Source organism: Rutilus rutilus (assembly GCF_951802725.1).
Source record: "Rutilus rutilus genome assembly, chromosome: 19".
In the NCBI taxonomy this organism is placed as follows: Eukaryota; Metazoa; Chordata; class Actinopteri; order Cypriniformes; family Leuciscidae; genus Rutilus; species Rutilus rutilus.
Genome location: NC_140232.1, coordinates 29,754,170 through 29,772,260, shown reverse-complemented (window position 1 = coordinate 29,772,260; position 18,091 = coordinate 29,754,170). Strand labels below are relative to the sequence as shown.

Sequence of the window (18,091 nt, the reverse complement as noted above, 5' to 3'; positions counted from 1 at the left end):
AATTTTAATTTTAATATCTAAACTATAAACTATAATATTTTGTCCAAATCAATTAAAATTAAAAACTAAAAATGTAAATGCTAGAAATTAATTTGGGCTTATGATGTACAGTATGAAAAAATTATATTCATTTTGAGTTTTTGGTAAATATTAAATGTAACAGTTATTCAGTTAAAGTGTTTTTAAAGATTAACTTTAATTGGGCATTAGATGATGGCAAAGCTAACCTAAAAATATAAAAATAGATGAAAGGAACATGCACAATTAAATATCCAAATGGAGAACGTACATTTTTTCCTCCCTAAATTTCGTCACTCAAAAAGCTATTAGACCTCAGAAGCAATTAATTATAATTATAATTGAAAGTGAGCCACACAGATTTTGCAACAACATTATAACCACATTTTTATTTTTGATCTAGTCCTTTAACGTCTGCAATTTACTAGATCTTTTTGCATGAGACAGAATATGTAATCTAGGTTTGGACTTTCTTATTAGACTTTTTTATTTATTGCTATAATTGCGGCTCATAAAAAGTAAGCTGTTTGTTATTGGATAATATTAATCATTCCAACCTATGTAACCATGATGAATCATGCTCAATAATACCAGGAGCAATTCTTTAAGGTGACCAGGGTCAATTCTGAGATCATGTTGACTTTAAGGATTTACAGGTGGAGGCCTAAGGTTAGTCTAAGGTGAGGTTACAATTATGCTGGCTTTATAAAATAGAAAGGTCCTTACGTGTGCAGGATGCGCAATGGAGTACATTTGTGTTTGTTTGTGTGCTGGGCTTTGCTGTTAAAGGGATAGTTCACCCAAAAATGAAAATGTTGTCATCACTACTCTCCCTCATATCATTCGAAACCTGTATGACTGACTGACTTCTGCTTAACACAAAAGAAGATATTTTGAAAAAGTCTATTCTGTTTTCGTCCCTGCAATGATAGGCAATGTGGTCCAATTGACTTATTGACAGAAGAAGGCCATTCAGATTTGGAGCAGCATAAGGGGTGAATAAACTTTTTGGGTGAACTACTCCATTAAGCCTTTAGATGTACCTTTGATCTATGAGACAGACACGTTGGTCACTTGACTGAAGGCCAGGAGTGACATATTAGCTTTGGAAGGTGTGAAGTATGATGAACATGTTCAGACAGCAGCTGTGATTCACTGCGATCCACTCAGACTGTGTGACTTCATACCCCAAAACACACCCCGTCACCTCTGCACTCATGACACCACTGTCAACAAATAACAGACAAAAACAGGTCATTGGGGAAATGTATAATGGAATATATAAACGTATTCTAAAAACACAGCAATTGCTCATAAAAATCAAATGAAAAGGCCGTTAGACCAAGTTTGGGGATTTCTTGTTTTTGAAAGAACAAACATTTAGTGGAACCAGCATTACTGTCATATTTGGCTGTATTCATTTGATTAAAAATACTGTAAAATTGATATTGACATTTTGAAATCATTTTATTAGTTAAAGCTGAATTTTCAGCATCATTACTCCAGTTTTCAGTGTCAGAAATCATGATCATGAGAAAAATTATCCTTCAGAAATCATTCTAATATGCTGTTTTGCTACTGAAGAAACATTTATGATTGTTATCAATGTCGAAAACTGTTGTGCTCCTTAACGTGATATGAAGTTAAAAAAAAAAAAAAACACCATTTATTTCACATTGGAACATTATAAATGTCTTTACTGTTACTTTATATGCATTTTTATCAATTTAAAGAGGACCTATTATACCCTTTTTCAAAGTCTTGATTTTGTTTTTAGGGTCTACTAGAACAGGTTTTCATGCTTGAATGTAAAAAACAACAACATTTTTCACATTTTTCACATTGTTGCAGCTCTTCTCTTCCCAGTCTGTCAGTAACGCTCCGTTTAGTTCCTGTCTCTATGAAGCCCCTGCTTCTGAAAAATGCCTTGTGCTCTGATTGGTCGGCTGGACCAGTGTGTTGTGATTGGTCAACCGCTTTGAGCATGTTTCAGACATGTCACACCCCTTACCATAACTGTGAGTTTCAACCATAGACTGTAAAAAAAGATGGAGAGAACTATCTACCCTTCGCTATCTTCCATTGGTGAGAACTGAAGCCGCCAGTGTCCCGGTATGGCGCTGACATCTTGGAACTTGAGTCTGCGCAGTAGCGATCTCGGGACCAGACCTGCGCAGTAGTGAGCAGGAAGTAAAGCCACAAAATCAACGCTCCGCCCTCACTCTCGCAGAATGCACTCTCCCTGAGTGCACTTTTTTAAAAATTGATTGCAGTACGACAAGACGCTTGTTAAAATAAAGTAAATACAATCTCCTCAGTCCTCCGAAGATCCAGAAAAAAAATTCCGTTGGTGCTTCAGTGACTACTTCGCTCAGAGAACCTGTCAATCACAGCTGTCAATCATGACGTTACACCACCGTTTTTATAGCATCACGTAACTAACTAAAAACCAACTTATTTTTGAAACAGACACTTGAACTTAGATCAGCGTGATAAACACTACAGCAAATGAAAGACACCACCTTTGGAAAAAAGATATTTGAAGTGTAATTTAATTGTTTAGTTGGTCTCACGTCCCGTTGAATAACACGGGGAGGCGGGGCTTATGACCTATACTTGGACCAGTCACCGAGGGCGATCGAGACGTTTTGGCTTCACTTTTCAGGGCTTGTGCGGCATGCTTGGTTTCAACACACTACTAACACAACTCAATCAGGCCACGCCCCCTTTTTGTGAATGTCTGGCATCGACAATAAAAGGGGTGTGGTCTTATTGAGTTGGGTGGGAATTATTTAAATTAGCAATATTGTGACGTGTATGTTTGGGAGTTCAGAAACAGTGTTATAGAGAATAACTCACTTTGGAGTGACTTTGGTTTGTTACTTTGCAGACCTTTTTCATGCTCAAACGACAACATTACACATTGAAGAATGTTGAAAAAAAAAAAAAAAATGCATAATAAGACTCCTTTAATGCATCCCTGCTGAATTTCTATCACCCCAAACGTTTAAACAGTAGTGTATGCCTTTTCTGTTTCTCAAAAGCAGAAACGTTTCTTAGAAACACCTCCTTTCAGGGAATTATCTTTGTCGACTGCATCAGTTAAGAAATTTACAGTCGTTGTAAATCTATTTTCAACGACCTGACCTTGAGTTCTGAGCAAGATAGGAAGAAATAACAACATGGTTATCTGCTGACCCCAGATGAGCCTGAGTTAATGATGATGTCACTTCCTGCTGCTCTCACACTGGGCCAATCAGCCATGATATCCTCTCAGTCAGTGCCTGCATGGAAAACATGAACCTGAGACACACTTCCAGTATCTGACTGATGAAAGCAAGGTTAGATGTTATAACAGGTGCTGCAATATGAGAACAAAAAAAAAATACATTTTGCAGAACCAGCTTTCGTGCCATAATTGGTTTGCTTATTTACCCTTAAATATTCACCATCAGATGGTGGGTTGAATTCGGGTGTGTGTGACTAATCCTCACCTGAATAGTTTCGTTCTGAAAGACCACAATGTGACCTTTTTATGTCCTTACATAACCTCTGGCCGAGACTGAGATGGCTGTGTGTTTTTGACCCACCCAAGTGCAATAATTGAGAGTTAATCTGATGAAGCAGATATTATGTTTATATTGTAATTAGCGGTGTTCTGTTCATCAGTATTGCTACTGCTCACACTTAAGTATTAAACATTATTGCATAACTACTTGTGCTACAGTCATGGATAATACCTCAAATTGTTCAGTAAAGGTGTGATATTGCTTTGAAAAGCAATATTTTCACCTGATGAATGATCAAATGGTCCAAAAGATCATTTAGAAACCATAAATGCTAAAAGCCACTCTAAACACCATAGCAACTGCATAAAATATAAAAGCTAGTTTGACAAGTTCAAATATTATTTGATAATTTGCAGTTTTAGCCTGCTTACTGGCTGCCAAGGTCTTAAGATTTTCCAGACCTTCATAAATTCTCATAATTAAAGAAAAAGAAAATGACAGAACTTGAATATTAATGTCTAACAGCAGGATGCTTGTTAAAGCTTCTTCGTTGTATTCTTTTATTGTTGCTTCCCTGCTGGTTTCTCTCTCTCTCTCTCTCTCTATCTTTCTTTCTCTCAAATAGACTCTCACTCTTTCAGTTACGAGTACAAAGACAGATTTTTTTTTTTTATCTCTGCCTAAATCCTGTGGTGGTTCTCCGTGTTCCTTTCTCCCTGTGACAAGACGTCAGAGTTTGAGAACAAGAAAACCTTCTATATTCATCAGAACGTCTTGCTCCATTAGAATGAGCTGTTCTTTTCGCCGTGTTCCCACTAACACGCTGCACCTCATCAGAGAGGTATTTTATGGGATCATCATGGCTGGTTTGTCCAGAACAGAAAGAAATATGCAAACATTTCCCTTGGTGACTTTGGAAAGTGTTAGGAGAACATTTAAGCCCCGTTCCAAAAACTTGTGAGCTGTGTTTTGCCTGACTCGTTTTACTCTTTTATAAAAACGTGAATGTCTCAGCTTTTTGCTCAAAATGTTGCTTTTTTTTTATTAAACTTGCCCACATTCAAGTGTTGATAAAAAAGAATGCATGAAGCTATAGAATAAAACCTATAGAATATAAAAAAATAGAGGGTCTGTTCTTTCTTTTGATATATTGCATGTTCAGATATTCATACAACAAAATAGGCTATTCTGGGGGCCATGGAAATTTTGTGAAAATTATCAGAAATGCTGGCGGTGGCTGGCAACTTTTTTTTAAAAGCGCTGGTGGGGAAAGAGTTAAAAAATGCAATTTTATTGATATTTTTGGTATTAAGTGAAATAGAATCATTTAAACCAATATTTATATTATTTATAATAAAATAATTAATTTGTAAAATTGTAACTGATCTTGCTGTAATGGATTATGGGATTGCTCCTAAAATAATTGGATAAAACGCATTAAATGTATTATTGTTGTTAGTATTATTATTATAATTATTATAATTATTTATTTTTATTTTATTTAATAAAATGCAGTTTTATTTTATTGATATTTTATTTTTGGTATTAAATGAAATATAATAATTTCAAATTAAATATTGTATTTGTTTTCTATATTTGTTTTTTAATAATTTAATAACTTTTTTTCTTGCCCTTCATCTTAGATTGATTTGTAACTGATCTTGCTGCAATGCATTGTGGGATTGCTCTTGCTGCAGAGAATTTATGCAGTGCTGCTTTATGATTTTTACACAATAAGTTGCCTTCAATAATCAGCATAATAAAGTCACCTACTCCTTTTTTTGCACATCGACAGTGTCTTAGGGTGTGTTCACACTTCTTGTTCGGTTCTCTTGGTTACAGAAAAAACAGGTATGCTTGAGCATTCCGTCCCTTTTAGGGTTGCATCTGGTGACAACACATCCTTTTTTGGTCCGTTTAGACGTCTTTGGTCCGTGTTGTGTTCATATTTCAGTCGGACTGCACCAGAAAGCGGACTGAAACCCATCTTTACAGGGGTCTCGGTCCGCTTGTTTGGTGCGCACCAGGCAGCGTTCACACTTATTCAAATGAACCACACTAACAGAGCAATCGCACCAGGGATCGTTTTAATCGAACCAAACATGCTAAGTGTGAACACACCCTTAAAGTGTAGTCTCTCACTAGGAACAGAGCATTTGACTGTCCCTCAGCATCAGGATTCACATTTTAATTAATTGAGCAATTACAATTTGAACTTCCCCAGTGAAACATGTTACTAACTAGAGCACAATAGCCCATGAATCAAGTCCTTTGTGAGATTAATTATCATTATCAACGCTTCTGTGCTCATTAATCTCTCGCTCACACACACCAGCCCATTTCCCACATCCATATGCAAAACCCTCCCTTAGTGGTCCAGTGAAGATCTTCAAGAGACCCAGCCCCCATTATATGCATAACCTCCTCTCCATTGCTGGCTCACAGGGGCGTGAAACATTCCTCATCTCCATCTCACCTCCTCAACGTCCATTTCATAAGATCTATGGAAAGTTGACCACAAAAATGTAGTCCTGCTTATGTTTAAAACATACCTTTTTTTAGTGTGTGTATCAAAACCCATTGACACAGATCTCTATTTCTACTTTGTTTTGAAAGGACATTGCTTTATGTTTTTTCAAAAATTTAAGAAATGGTTTACTCACGGAAATGTATTCAAACCCTGTTCTATTTTGCACCCTGTGCAACACAGGAGAAGAAAAGATGCCCGAGCTGCCCTTTTCCATATGAAAAAAGTGTATGGTGATGCATATTGCCAAGCAACTAAAAGGACCAAAACACTATAAAACTACTGTAAAATCAATCCATATGACTCATGCACTATATTACATGTAAGTATCCTTCTCAGTGTGGGAGTTGCACTGCGTCTGAAATCGCATACTTCCCTGCTATATAGTATGTGAAAATCAGTATGCCAAAAGAGTAGTATGTCTGAATAGTATTTGAAAAACAGTAGGCGAAAAGCCCCCAAATGACCTACTACTTCTGGCGAGATTCTGAAGTGTGCATACGATGGACATTTTACTATCCCATGATGCCACGGGAGAAGATTTATGAATGGCAGTGAAGCGACACAACTGATGCTGGTTGCTCACGTGACAGTAACAACATGGCAGATGTAGTACGGCAAGATTGCATTCATTCTACCCATACTACATAGAAGTAAATTCAAATTCAAATGTAGTACCTACTCAGACAGTACGCGATTTCGGACACAGCGTGGTAGTTGCCTAAAATTGCCTAAAAAATTTGAATTGGAATAACAGGAAGTGGAATTTACTCTATTTAAATTAAAAGATATTTAACACAGATAATGCAAACTGAAAAATGTCAAATCTTCATTGTGTTTATTTATTTATTGTATATGATCAAATATATAAGCTACTGTCCATACCGTATACATTGCTATAGGTGCCATTTCTTCCTTTAAGACTTCTTTTTTTACAACTTTCAAATAAGGATTTTTCAAGTCAACATTTGTAATGGGTGTTTTGGGCGTAACGTGCAATAAACCAATCAGAGTCTCATCTCCCATTCCCTTTAAAAGCCAGTTGCGCTCGTGCCATGAATTTGCTATTCGCATGGCGGAATTTGCAAGCGGAAAAACTGAATGCTTCTTTAGTGAGGAAACGGATCTGCTAGTGTGCGAGTATATAGCGTGCAAGCAGACTATCTACGGGACAAAGTTTATGCGCATTGTGCACCCGCCTATAGGCACATATTACTAACGCGCTCTTTAAATAACGAAAAAATATTGCGCCACTGACTTTAGACCAAGTTTCAGTTGGTCAATGGCTCAGTCTATTTCAGTTGCCTCAAAATAGCAACGCGCCAACAATGCGCCTGAACACACCTCGTTTTCAGACCAGCAGCCCATGGGTGCAAATGCATTTGTTATTTAAACAACGTGGCGCAGGATGTGAAAATGATAACTGCGTCGGGCTGAAACTAGCAAAAAACACTTGCCGCATTGCTCCAGGTGTATGATAGGGCCCTTGAAATCTAGTTAATTGCTGTTATATGAATTTTAATTCTGCTGTATACATTCAAATTTGAATAGCAATTCTGCATCATGTTTGTTACCTCAATTCAAATTGATTTGATTTAAAATTGAAAACGCATTCATAGTTCAGTTTTAAAGGGTGCATAAGCCTGTTAGGATCTTGACAGTATAAATCATCATGTAGTCATAACTGTATGGAAAACAAAGTGAGATATTCTATATATCGGAACATATATTTGAATGTTTCACAGAATATAGGGTTGAAACACCACAAGGGTTAGTAAACATTTGAACTATAAGTTGCTTGATGCTTTAGAAATCTCTTAGTTTTGCACCAGAAAAATAACACACACTCATGTGGTGTTGCAGCATTTCAACATAAAAAAAGTAGAATTATGAACAGCATGACCTTTTCGCAATGACATGACATTGCTCAATGACATGACTCTGCTAATGCTCTTGCAAAAGTCCAAGCATATTGCTGATTGCATGACCCTTTCCAAGAATCACCTGCACCGCTGAGCGTCACATGAAGTCGTCTTACAGTTGCTGACACCAGCATCAGTGTCCCGCTGGAAGGAGGCAGTGAAGTACTTCATTATTCATTGAGCAGCGGGCCTGACACGCTGTGGCAGCATTTTGACAACAGTCATAGCCGTTAAGAGGGTTGGGATTTGAGCAGAGCTCATCTGGCTGGCAGCGGACATGTAATTTAATGGGAATAGAGCATGACAGTGGTCACCGTTACAGAGTGAAAATCCAGCAGGTGAGCATAACGCTAGCGTCCCGGAGGAACGGGGGCAAAGAGAAAGGCAGCTATATTCTCGCTCGGCTCTCCGGCATGGCGTGATGATTGTACTCCCCCCCTGGCTCCAAGCTGTTTCTGCAGTGCACCCTCATGCATCCCGGGGCAAGTGGCTGCAGAGTTTCATCGCTGTCACTTCGTATCCCCTTCCCGTGATTTTGCCCCCTCCGCGCATGGAAATCAAGTGGAAGTATAGAACAGATCTTTTTAAATTGTCCCGCAATGTCTGCAAACACTCTGCATATTGCATATTACAGAGCCCAGAGAGCCTTAAAGGCTTATTTTACAGTATGGCACTCAGAAAACATAATTATTTCATGATAAATAGGAGTCCTGAAAAATCAGTATTCAGTTCCAGAATGTCGAATGGACATTTACATATGGACAAGAAAATTCCATGGTATCATTTCTGGTTTATGTATACATATACAGTACTGTGCAAAAGTCTTAGGCATGTTAATAACCGGTTGTGTGTGTGTGTGTGTGTGTGTGTGTGTGTGTGTGTGTGTGTGTGTGTGTGTGAACATACAAATAAATATTGGATTAAATAATTTTTTTTTTTTATTAAAATATTAAGTAAAATAATCCTTCATTTTTATAAAAAAAAAATTTAAGTAATTAAATATTTTTATGTTATTGACAATATAAATATTGTCTGATTCTGCAAGTGTCACTTTAGGATCTGTGTAGTTTCAGCCTGTCAATCATTTTGCTCAATCATGGGAAGCAGGAAGCTGAGGGTGTGAAGTTGAAAAGCCACATTAAGCATCATAAATAGTTGTTAGCTTGTTTTGTAAGAATGTTTTTTGCTACTGTTGTGTTTGACAGCACTGAGATGGCGTACTGCTTCTCTCTTGCTCCATTCTTGATACCCACAGTCACAATAACTGTATTTGTAGGTCAGGATTTTAGTAAAAGGGCTAATTTAGTGTGAAAAGAGTTTCATGGTTGCCATTTAGCCAAGGAATCAGGAGAAATTAACTACAAGCACAATACAAAAAAATAATAATCTGGTTTGGAGGTAGAAAGCTAAGTAGAATATTTCAATTGATTTTAGGATGCAGGAATTCACAATCACTTTTTGACAAGTCGTTTCAATTTGTAACTTTTTTGAAAAAATATATAAAATCTTAAAGGGTTAGTTCACCCAAAAATGATAATTCTGTCATCAATTACTCACCCTCATGTCAATCATATTCGTTAATTTTCCGAACACAAATGAAGATCTTTTTGATGAAATCTGAGGGATATGTATCTCTCCATAGACAGCTGATATAATTTGACGCTTCAAAAAGTTCATAAAGATATTGTAAAACGAATCCATATGTATTAAGTGGTGTAGTCCAAATTTTGGACACGATCGCTTTATATGATGAACAGATTGAATTTAGGCTTTTATTCACATACAAACATTCATTAACTCACGTATTTGTTATGATAAACCGAAGCTCTAGCATGTTCGCTTGATGTGTGAGAGCCAATGTGGTTTAATCTTGTGTTTCGCAGCACATTTGATCTTCCACAGAACCAAAGAGGTTTGTTCTCACGTGTCAAACAGGTTCGGATAAGCTTCTGTTTATGTTCGCTGATCAATGTTTATGTGTGAATAAACGCCTAAACTTAAATCTGTTCATCATATAAAGCGATCGTGTCTCTTCAGAAAACTTGGACTAAACCGCTCAATTGCTCAACTGCTCTGTGGAACAGCTTCTTAGACTGTTGGAGGTTGAGGACCACCCTGATCCAACTCCAGAACAACTCATCATTTTATGTAAGCAAAAGCCAGAACCCGTTAGCTCAACTGACAAAGACAGCCATACATCCTTCTCTCTGTTTACCAGAATTATGAGAGACAGTTTCCAAGTCAAACTTTTCGGCTAGTAGTGGTTGACCATTATGGGTTTCGCATTAGTCGATGCCAATGTCAATACCCAGAGAGCTGTGTGGATAATATAATACAGTACCAATATGAAATACAGTATCACAAAGTAACAGATGTCATGGAGCTAAATCAACACTTTTTTTTTTTTTTTTTTTTAAATACATTTGTGCATTTGGCAGATGCTTGTATCCAAAGTGACTTGCATTTTGTTCAAAAGTATACTTTTTATCAGTTCTTTCATTTCCTGGGAATCGAACCCATGGCATTTGGCTTTGCAAGCTTAATGCTCTAGTGTTTGAGCTACAGGAATGTAATAATCTATCATAATTATCATTATTATTATTAGATAATCTAAATAACAATGTAATAATAATCCAATTTGAACATTAAAGGGATAGTTCACTCAAAAATGATACTTCTGTCATCATTTGCTCACCCTCAAGTTGTTCAAAAACTATTTGAATTCCTTTCTCCTGCTGAACACAAAAGAACATATTTTGAGGAATGACGGTAACCAAACAGTTGATGAGCCCCATTGACTTCCATATTACTATTTAGGATTTCAACAATATAAACTCAGCTGGGATTTTATAACACCCAGGCCTGTTTGTGTCTAGTATGGATTATGTTTAGGGCTTTAATGGTGACGCATGTATAATTAGAGAAACCTTTCCAGAGAGTGTCCCTAGAGATACACTGGCACCTGCGCTCTCATCAATACAAGAACCATACGCTTACTGGCACACTATTTCCAGGAAACCACGTCAGGTGACTTGTGGTAGTCATGGCATGTTTGTTTTGTTGCCAGTGTGTATGAATGCGCATCTGATCTGTTTTATTTAACAAAGCCTGCACTGCTACCTCACACGCAACCTGCCATCTGTGCACAATCATGCATGAGAGCCAGCAACTGGCCTAAACCTCGACACATGTTATGGAGCTTATACTGTACATAAAACAAGATATTATGGACCAGTCGGGTAGACTCGTATGCAGATATTGCATGGGTTTTATCTGTCAAGCTGGGCTGAATTGCATTAACTTTGCATGAAATTTGTCATTTCTTTCAGATTTCCATTATTTTGTGCCTAAGGTACTGCTATGGAAACCACCACCACCACGATGCATTTTTACTGGCATGTGGTGCGTTGGAACCACTTATTGTATCCTCATTGGTTGCACAAGCATTGACATGCATTATTCATCAGTGGCGTGCTTTGATCTCAAAGGGTTGCAGATGGTATAGGGTCATAATCTGCCAACAAACTTGCCTGCATTTCACTTTAAGCTTTCATTGAGTCTCAGGAGAGCTGAGGATGCTCAAAGAGGCTGGTATATGGCACGGGAGAGCTGACGCTTAATTTAACCCCGATTAGAGGTCCGCTGTGCCAGAACAGAACTGACGTGGGAGGAGGATGTCTGTCAGATAGATCGGCCGCTGTGTGCAACAGCCGGTCTTTTAAGGTGAGAAGACCGGTTGTTCCATGCCTGTGGTTTCAGAACAGTTTTCCCTTGAAGAGATTGACCATGCGATTTGGTTACAGGAAGTTGATCGGAGATATGTGCTGCTGGGTGATTTGTGTAACTGGGTTAATGAGGGCATATTTTAACACTAGGGCCATTTATTATTGCAATAATCGCGCCATGATTCAAGGGTGTTGTTGGTGGTTGCCAAAGTGTTTCTCTTTGGTTGCTAGGTGGATGCTATGAGAATCAGATTTTTCAAGTATAGTGATTCTTGACTTAGAAAAATACGTCTACACTCCCGTTTAAAGGTTTTGGGTCAGTAAGTTATGTTTTTGAAAGTTTCTTATGTTTACCAAGGATGCGTTAATTTCATCAAAATACAGATTGAGGTTACAGTTTGAAATAACTGTTTTCTATTTGAATATATAACAAAATGTAATTTATAGGCAAAGCTGAATTCTGAATCAGGATCATTACTCCAGTCTTCAGTGTCACATAATCCTTCAGAAATCATTCTAATATGCTGATTTACTGCTCTATCCATCCATCCATCCATCCAAGCTTGAAACGTCACTCATAACGCTCTCTGTTATAAGTCTAAAACCATATTCTTGACTCATTGAAGGTACACCATAAACACCATAAATCAGTAATATCAGAGTACATTACTGCAAAACACACTATATATACATGGAATATAAAAACATATAATGTCTTATTTATTTATGATCACAATAGCTCTTGTTTACAGTGATATAGATGGTTTTTCAGGTCAAATACATTAAAAAATAATGTAATGCCCCTTTAAAAAATAATGTAATTCATTTTTATGTGATTATTTTTTAGAGAGATTATGGGATGCAATCATGTCATGTATGGGTATGGCCTTCTACTGACCCCAGTGGTTTGTCTTTTGGCAAAATGAACAAGCACAATTATAGTCTGCACCTGTGGCCTTAAAATATAAATGCTGTGTATAACTGAACATTTTTATATCAAAAGCTAAATTCTGAACCGTTAATCTATACGTGCATAGAACACCGTGTTCCTATTGGCATGCATAATATCTCACCAGCAGGTAGAGTCTTTCACGAGAACCTGCTGTGCAAAATAACTGCACATTCAGACAGCCAAATGGTACCCATATGAAACCTGCGGACTTCTCTCAGGATGGGGGCTGGGAAACAAACGCTCGGCCCTGCCAGCATCTTAGTTCTCCTCTCTCTCTCTCTCTCTTTGCTCTGTTCAGAAAATCTTTCTCTTAGAGAAGCCTAAAGGTTTCTGAATGTGGTGATCATGTTGTAGTTTCTTGTACCAGTATGCCACACAGAGCTGAAAGGTCAGAATATGGAGAACATGAACTGAGACGGCAGGCGTCACAATGAGCTCAGTGTGATTGCTTTCATTTGGCAAGAGTTGAAGGGCACAAAATGAGGGTGGTCAATTAATTTGACACACTTGGTACTCTTAAAGGAGACTATGTTTTTGGAGGAATTTTAAAGGATCTTTGGAAAATGGGCAAGATTTGCTTTATCAGTTCCAAAGCAGGTGGTAGCCAACAGGATATATGATTTATGCATCATCGTGGGCACAGCGTGAGTGTGTGTAGTGAGCTGAATATAGATAATTGCGTACTAAGGGAGGGGCTGAGCCCGAGGGTAATAATTATATATATATATATACACACACACATTCACAAAGTTCTGTCATGAAACTCTAGGTGGCTTAGGCTGATGCTGCAGGATGATTGGTCCTTAACACAGTCTGCTTGCCATCACATCATTCTCTATAAGGAGCAGCAGCAGCATGTCTTACTTGCTCACAGCAGCGTGCCGTGTCTATTGGCAATAGCAAGTCTCGTACTTGCTCTATAGCAGCACCAGCAATAATAGCAGCAGCGTACCAGATCTATTCCGCCAAGACCAAATATAACATCATTGTCATATCCATTACTATGCCAAACACTATGACAGATGTCATGACAGAAATATATGTATGTTTGTATTTGTGTGTATATATGCATGTATATATATTTATTAATATTATTATTAATATTAATATGTATGTATATGTATTAAAATTATTAAATAAATAAAATAGTTATAGTCTATGTATTTATATTTAATTCAAACAATGGAACTGTGAATGTTGCATTGTCATTGTTTTCATTTGAGATCTGTCATTTAATGTATTGTATGTTAAAAGGTCATTTTACACTTGCTCATTTAGGATATTGTTTTTTCATTGTCATAATGTATTCGCTCGCTGATCTCTTTAACAGGTCGCATTAATTCCAGGTTAAGTGATATTACACAACAAAGTCATTTCATCAAACCTGCCCCAGCTTAATCAGTACTCATTGACCTCTTGAAAAAAAAAAAAGGAGTGTCTGCATTGGAACAGGTTTTTGCTCAGAAAATTGAGGTTAGCAGAAAATGGGTCACTGTAAGACTCTCTCTCTCTGTGTGTGTGGCCTACTGCCAGCGCATGAGAATTGAAAGGAGATGCACAAAGATAATTAGCTGTTTGAGAACAGGAGACAACCGTGTTTCGTCTGATCCGTTTTGAGCTCTGACATTGCCAGTGTAAGGGTTAACGTTGTTGTAAGCAATACCCATTTGCTTGAGTGTTATTTTGGTTGGAACTCTAGAGAGGATAGGAGTGCATAAAATCCTGTGGTGTTGCTATTACCTCAGAGGTAACTGAAGTTCAGATACTGTTCGAGGAGAGTGACCCCGCCATGATAAATTAGAGATTATGATCATAATGCAGCTTAAACCCATCACAATTTATTATGTGTATTAAAATATTGTTGTTTTTGAAACTTGAGGACTATAGTTAACTATATACACACACAAATGCAAGTACAGCACAGATATTTGTTGCTTTTAAAGATTGTTTTGGACTGTATCCACTAGTGAGCTGTATCACAATTATAACACACCACAGATATTTGCTCTGCAAGGGAAAATAAAGGATAATTACTTTAAAACTGTTCAAAGTGCTGTGAAGTTATTTTGTATTGGATGGTGGTCACAAGTTAAGTTAGCAATATAGCCCTTTTAATGTGCAGGAAACACAAAAATAGCAAGTAATGTGCTTTCTAAGCCACAAATATTTGTTTTGCAAGAGACCGCAAAGGGAAATTGCATTAAAATGGCATCAAACTCCAAAGTCACGGCTTACTGTATTTTCAGGAATATACGCATGTCATATTTTCTTTTTTCTTTTTTTTTTATATCATCTGAAACGTGTTGTGATTTATTCGAAAGCAACTTTTATAATGCAGTTACATCAAGGTTATCTGTATAGTCCATTTCCCACATGCCAATGGTTTCAATTTCACTTTAAATACATTTGTTTAGCAAACAACAGAATGCCACTATAATATATGTTTGTTTTACACTTATTTTACATTCCTGCTCTGTTCTGAATATTGTTAAATTTAAAGAATTTCTTGTGGTGTGAGGGGAACTTAATGCATTTTTATGGTGTTTGTAAATGTTTTAAATGTATTTTACATTATTTGTGAATAAATCAACTTATCTTTGTCTTTAAATACGATAGTTCAATCACAATCGTAACGTAACACCCTCAGTGCATAAAAATAGCCCACAGCCTGCTGACGCACTTGCTCAGCGCACCACAAATATTTGTTTTTCCAGAAACATGAAGTCTAGAACAAAAGAAATTTGAGTTATTTTCTCTTCTGCCGATTTCACCACCCTCGACGTCAGTGGCGCCTCTGCCCGTGATGTCAGACAGGCTAAGGCCGTCCGAAGTGTTAGCAGGGTGCCTGATGTCTCAACCCTCCCCTATTTACAGATCCGGCAAATCCAGGCACCCAAACAACCCCATCCACCACCATTCATCCTCCAAATACTGATAAAAACCAACTGTCTGACCAGTGGAATGTGCTTTGCAGCGTTTTCACAAAGGCAGACAGTCTCTCAAACAGCTGCCAATTCTCCCACAAATGCGTGATTCTGGGGTTCACGAGAGGGAAAGCCTTGGAAGAAAACAACCTGAGCTCGTGTAGACGCTGATACCTTCATGACCAGGCTTTCTGTTACACCTGGCCCGGATCCAAAGCTTGATGAATTCTGGATGAGCTTAAACTTGCGGTCCTTTTCCCAATCTGCATGGACACATGTTTTTAATTACAGCGTGTATTTGGTTGAGGGCGAAGCGGAGAATGAATATGTAATGCGCAAAGGTTTAACTTCTGGGTCAGGATTGAAGTCTTTTACGAAAGCCGAACATCTACGACCTGTTTGCATGCCAAACGCTTGTGGTCTTTCACCTACACGCAACAAATCTCTGCTTTTGCAAAAGTGGTTTAGGGCTGTCTAAGACTCTGTCTGGCTGTGGCCTTGCTGTCCTACATTCATCATGTGTCTCATCACTGTTTTTCTTCTTTTTCCCTCCCGCCTGGCAGAACGTGTGAGCGTGTCATGAGGAGCAGACGCAGTTCTAAACCACCAGACAGTGTCTCACTCCTGCGCTGAATCACAAGCGAGTTGTGAAAGGGGAGCAGCTGGCTATCTGTGTGTGGCAGAGGCCTTACAGCTCATCCTGTTTTTTCTGTCTGCTGCAGAGTGAATCGCTCTCTACAAGGGGGAAGGAATCTCTGTGACTCCATTTGGCTGAGCTCCTCCACCTGCACATACCTTTTCCATAATGTAACCGCCTGAAGGTACAAACCTCAGACTCCTTAGTTTCTAATCAGGGTCCCAACCAAATCCTCTCGACGTTTCCATCCCGTTGCATCTGAATTAGGCAATGACCCCCAAATATGAAATACACTATGTGGTCTTAATAATGTGGTCTTAATAAATGTAATAGTATTATTTTAACTACGGGAAAAATGGTCGGCGCCCCCGGTGCATAATCTAAAAGGGTTGTCCCAGGAAGAAGAGATTTTATATCTCAATAGGACTATTCTGGTAAAATAAAGGATAAATAAAATAAAATAAAACTAGGGTAGATCATTTCGGAGAGGCTAATAATAGCAAGCTAGCTTTGAAAGCATAAGATCCCACCCTCCCTTCAGAGCATCTCAAAAAACACACCTCCTCCAAAACACATGACCGCGCACAGCAAGAGCAGAGTCTGCAAAGAGTCATGAGAGACGGCGTTAAATTACCTCGTCTCAAAGCACATAACGTAACAATAATAATAAACATTTCGCCGTTGATACCGTTGCCGTAGAAAATCATAAATAAGCTCCGAGTAGAACGTCACTGGTTGCCGTCTTGTAATTACGACATGGGGCCCTATTTTAACGATCTAAGCGCATGGTCTAAAGCGCAGGATCCACTTTTGCTAGTTTAACGACGGGAAAAATGGTCGGCGCGCCCGGCGCATAATCTAAAAGGGTTGTCCCTATTCTCTTAATGAGTAATGGGTGTGTTTTGGGTGTAACGTGCAATAAACCAATCAGAGTCTCATCTCCCATTCCCTTTAAAGCCAGTTGTGCTCGCGCCATGGCGGATTCGCTATTCACGTGGCGCATATTACTAACGCGCTCTTTAAATAACAAAAAAAAAAAATAATCACCTACAGGCATTGTCAAAATGATACCCGTTGGCACGGATCCACGAAAATGACAAAAAATGCTGTACTATTCATGCCAGGCCAGTAGTTGGCGATGTCACTTTGTGAAGAAACACTACGCTCCTATAGTCTGAACACATAATACGCATGCGCATGACGTCACCGTTTTCACAAAATTTTGCGTTTTCAGCCCCCCAAGTTGACGTTGTCGTGTAGATGAACAGCCAAAACGCATAGAAAGTTTAAGTTTTAGTTGAAAACGGCGTCACGTAAACGACCCCTGAGACTTCCACTGAAGATATAGGCTAAAATCAGGGTCAAGCAGGAGCAGCAGTTGGTTACCCTAGTTGTAAGCCAAAATGTTGTTTTTAAATTGAATTTATTGAAATTTTATTTTATTTTATTTTTTATATATAAATTAGTGATCAACCATAGTTTGCGATGGAAGAACGCCGGAAGCTTGTATAGAGTTTTTAGTGGAAAAACATAGTCTGCATGCATAGAATTCATTCCACAATATACACTCTATTATATACAATTCCTGCTTGCTTTCAGGTATGATACTGCTAGTATTTCATTTCTTCAGATGCAAAATGAGGTCTGGGGTGGATTTTGAGAATGCGGCGCGCGGTTTGCTCCGGCCCATTAGAGCTCTGGGGTCTCTTTCCTCTTCTTAAGAGCACTACAAATCTGGCATCAAAACTCTCAAAGCTCTGGAGGGAAGGATAGATATCAAGGCTTTTGAAGGATGAGTGAGTGATAGAGGGAAAACCACATCACGCCACTTAATTCATCCCCTGCACAGATATAGAGCTAGAGCCGTTTCCGGAATG

At 38.2% G+C, this 18,091-nt stretch overlaps 1 long non-coding RNA gene across 1 annotated transcript in view; it reads left to right on the top strand.

The window, feature by feature from the left end:
- Positions 1 to 17,235, top strand: part of LOC311278484 — a 66,802-nt gene extending 49,567 nt beyond the window's left edge. Inside the window, exon 4 of the long non-coding RNA XR_014625443.1 lies at positions 16,141 to 17,235. This is a non-coding gene — a long non-coding RNA (uncharacterized lncRNA). The remainder of the gene's footprint in view (positions 1 to 16,140) is intronic.
- The last annotated feature ends 856 nt before the right edge of the window (positions 17,236 to 18,091 follow it).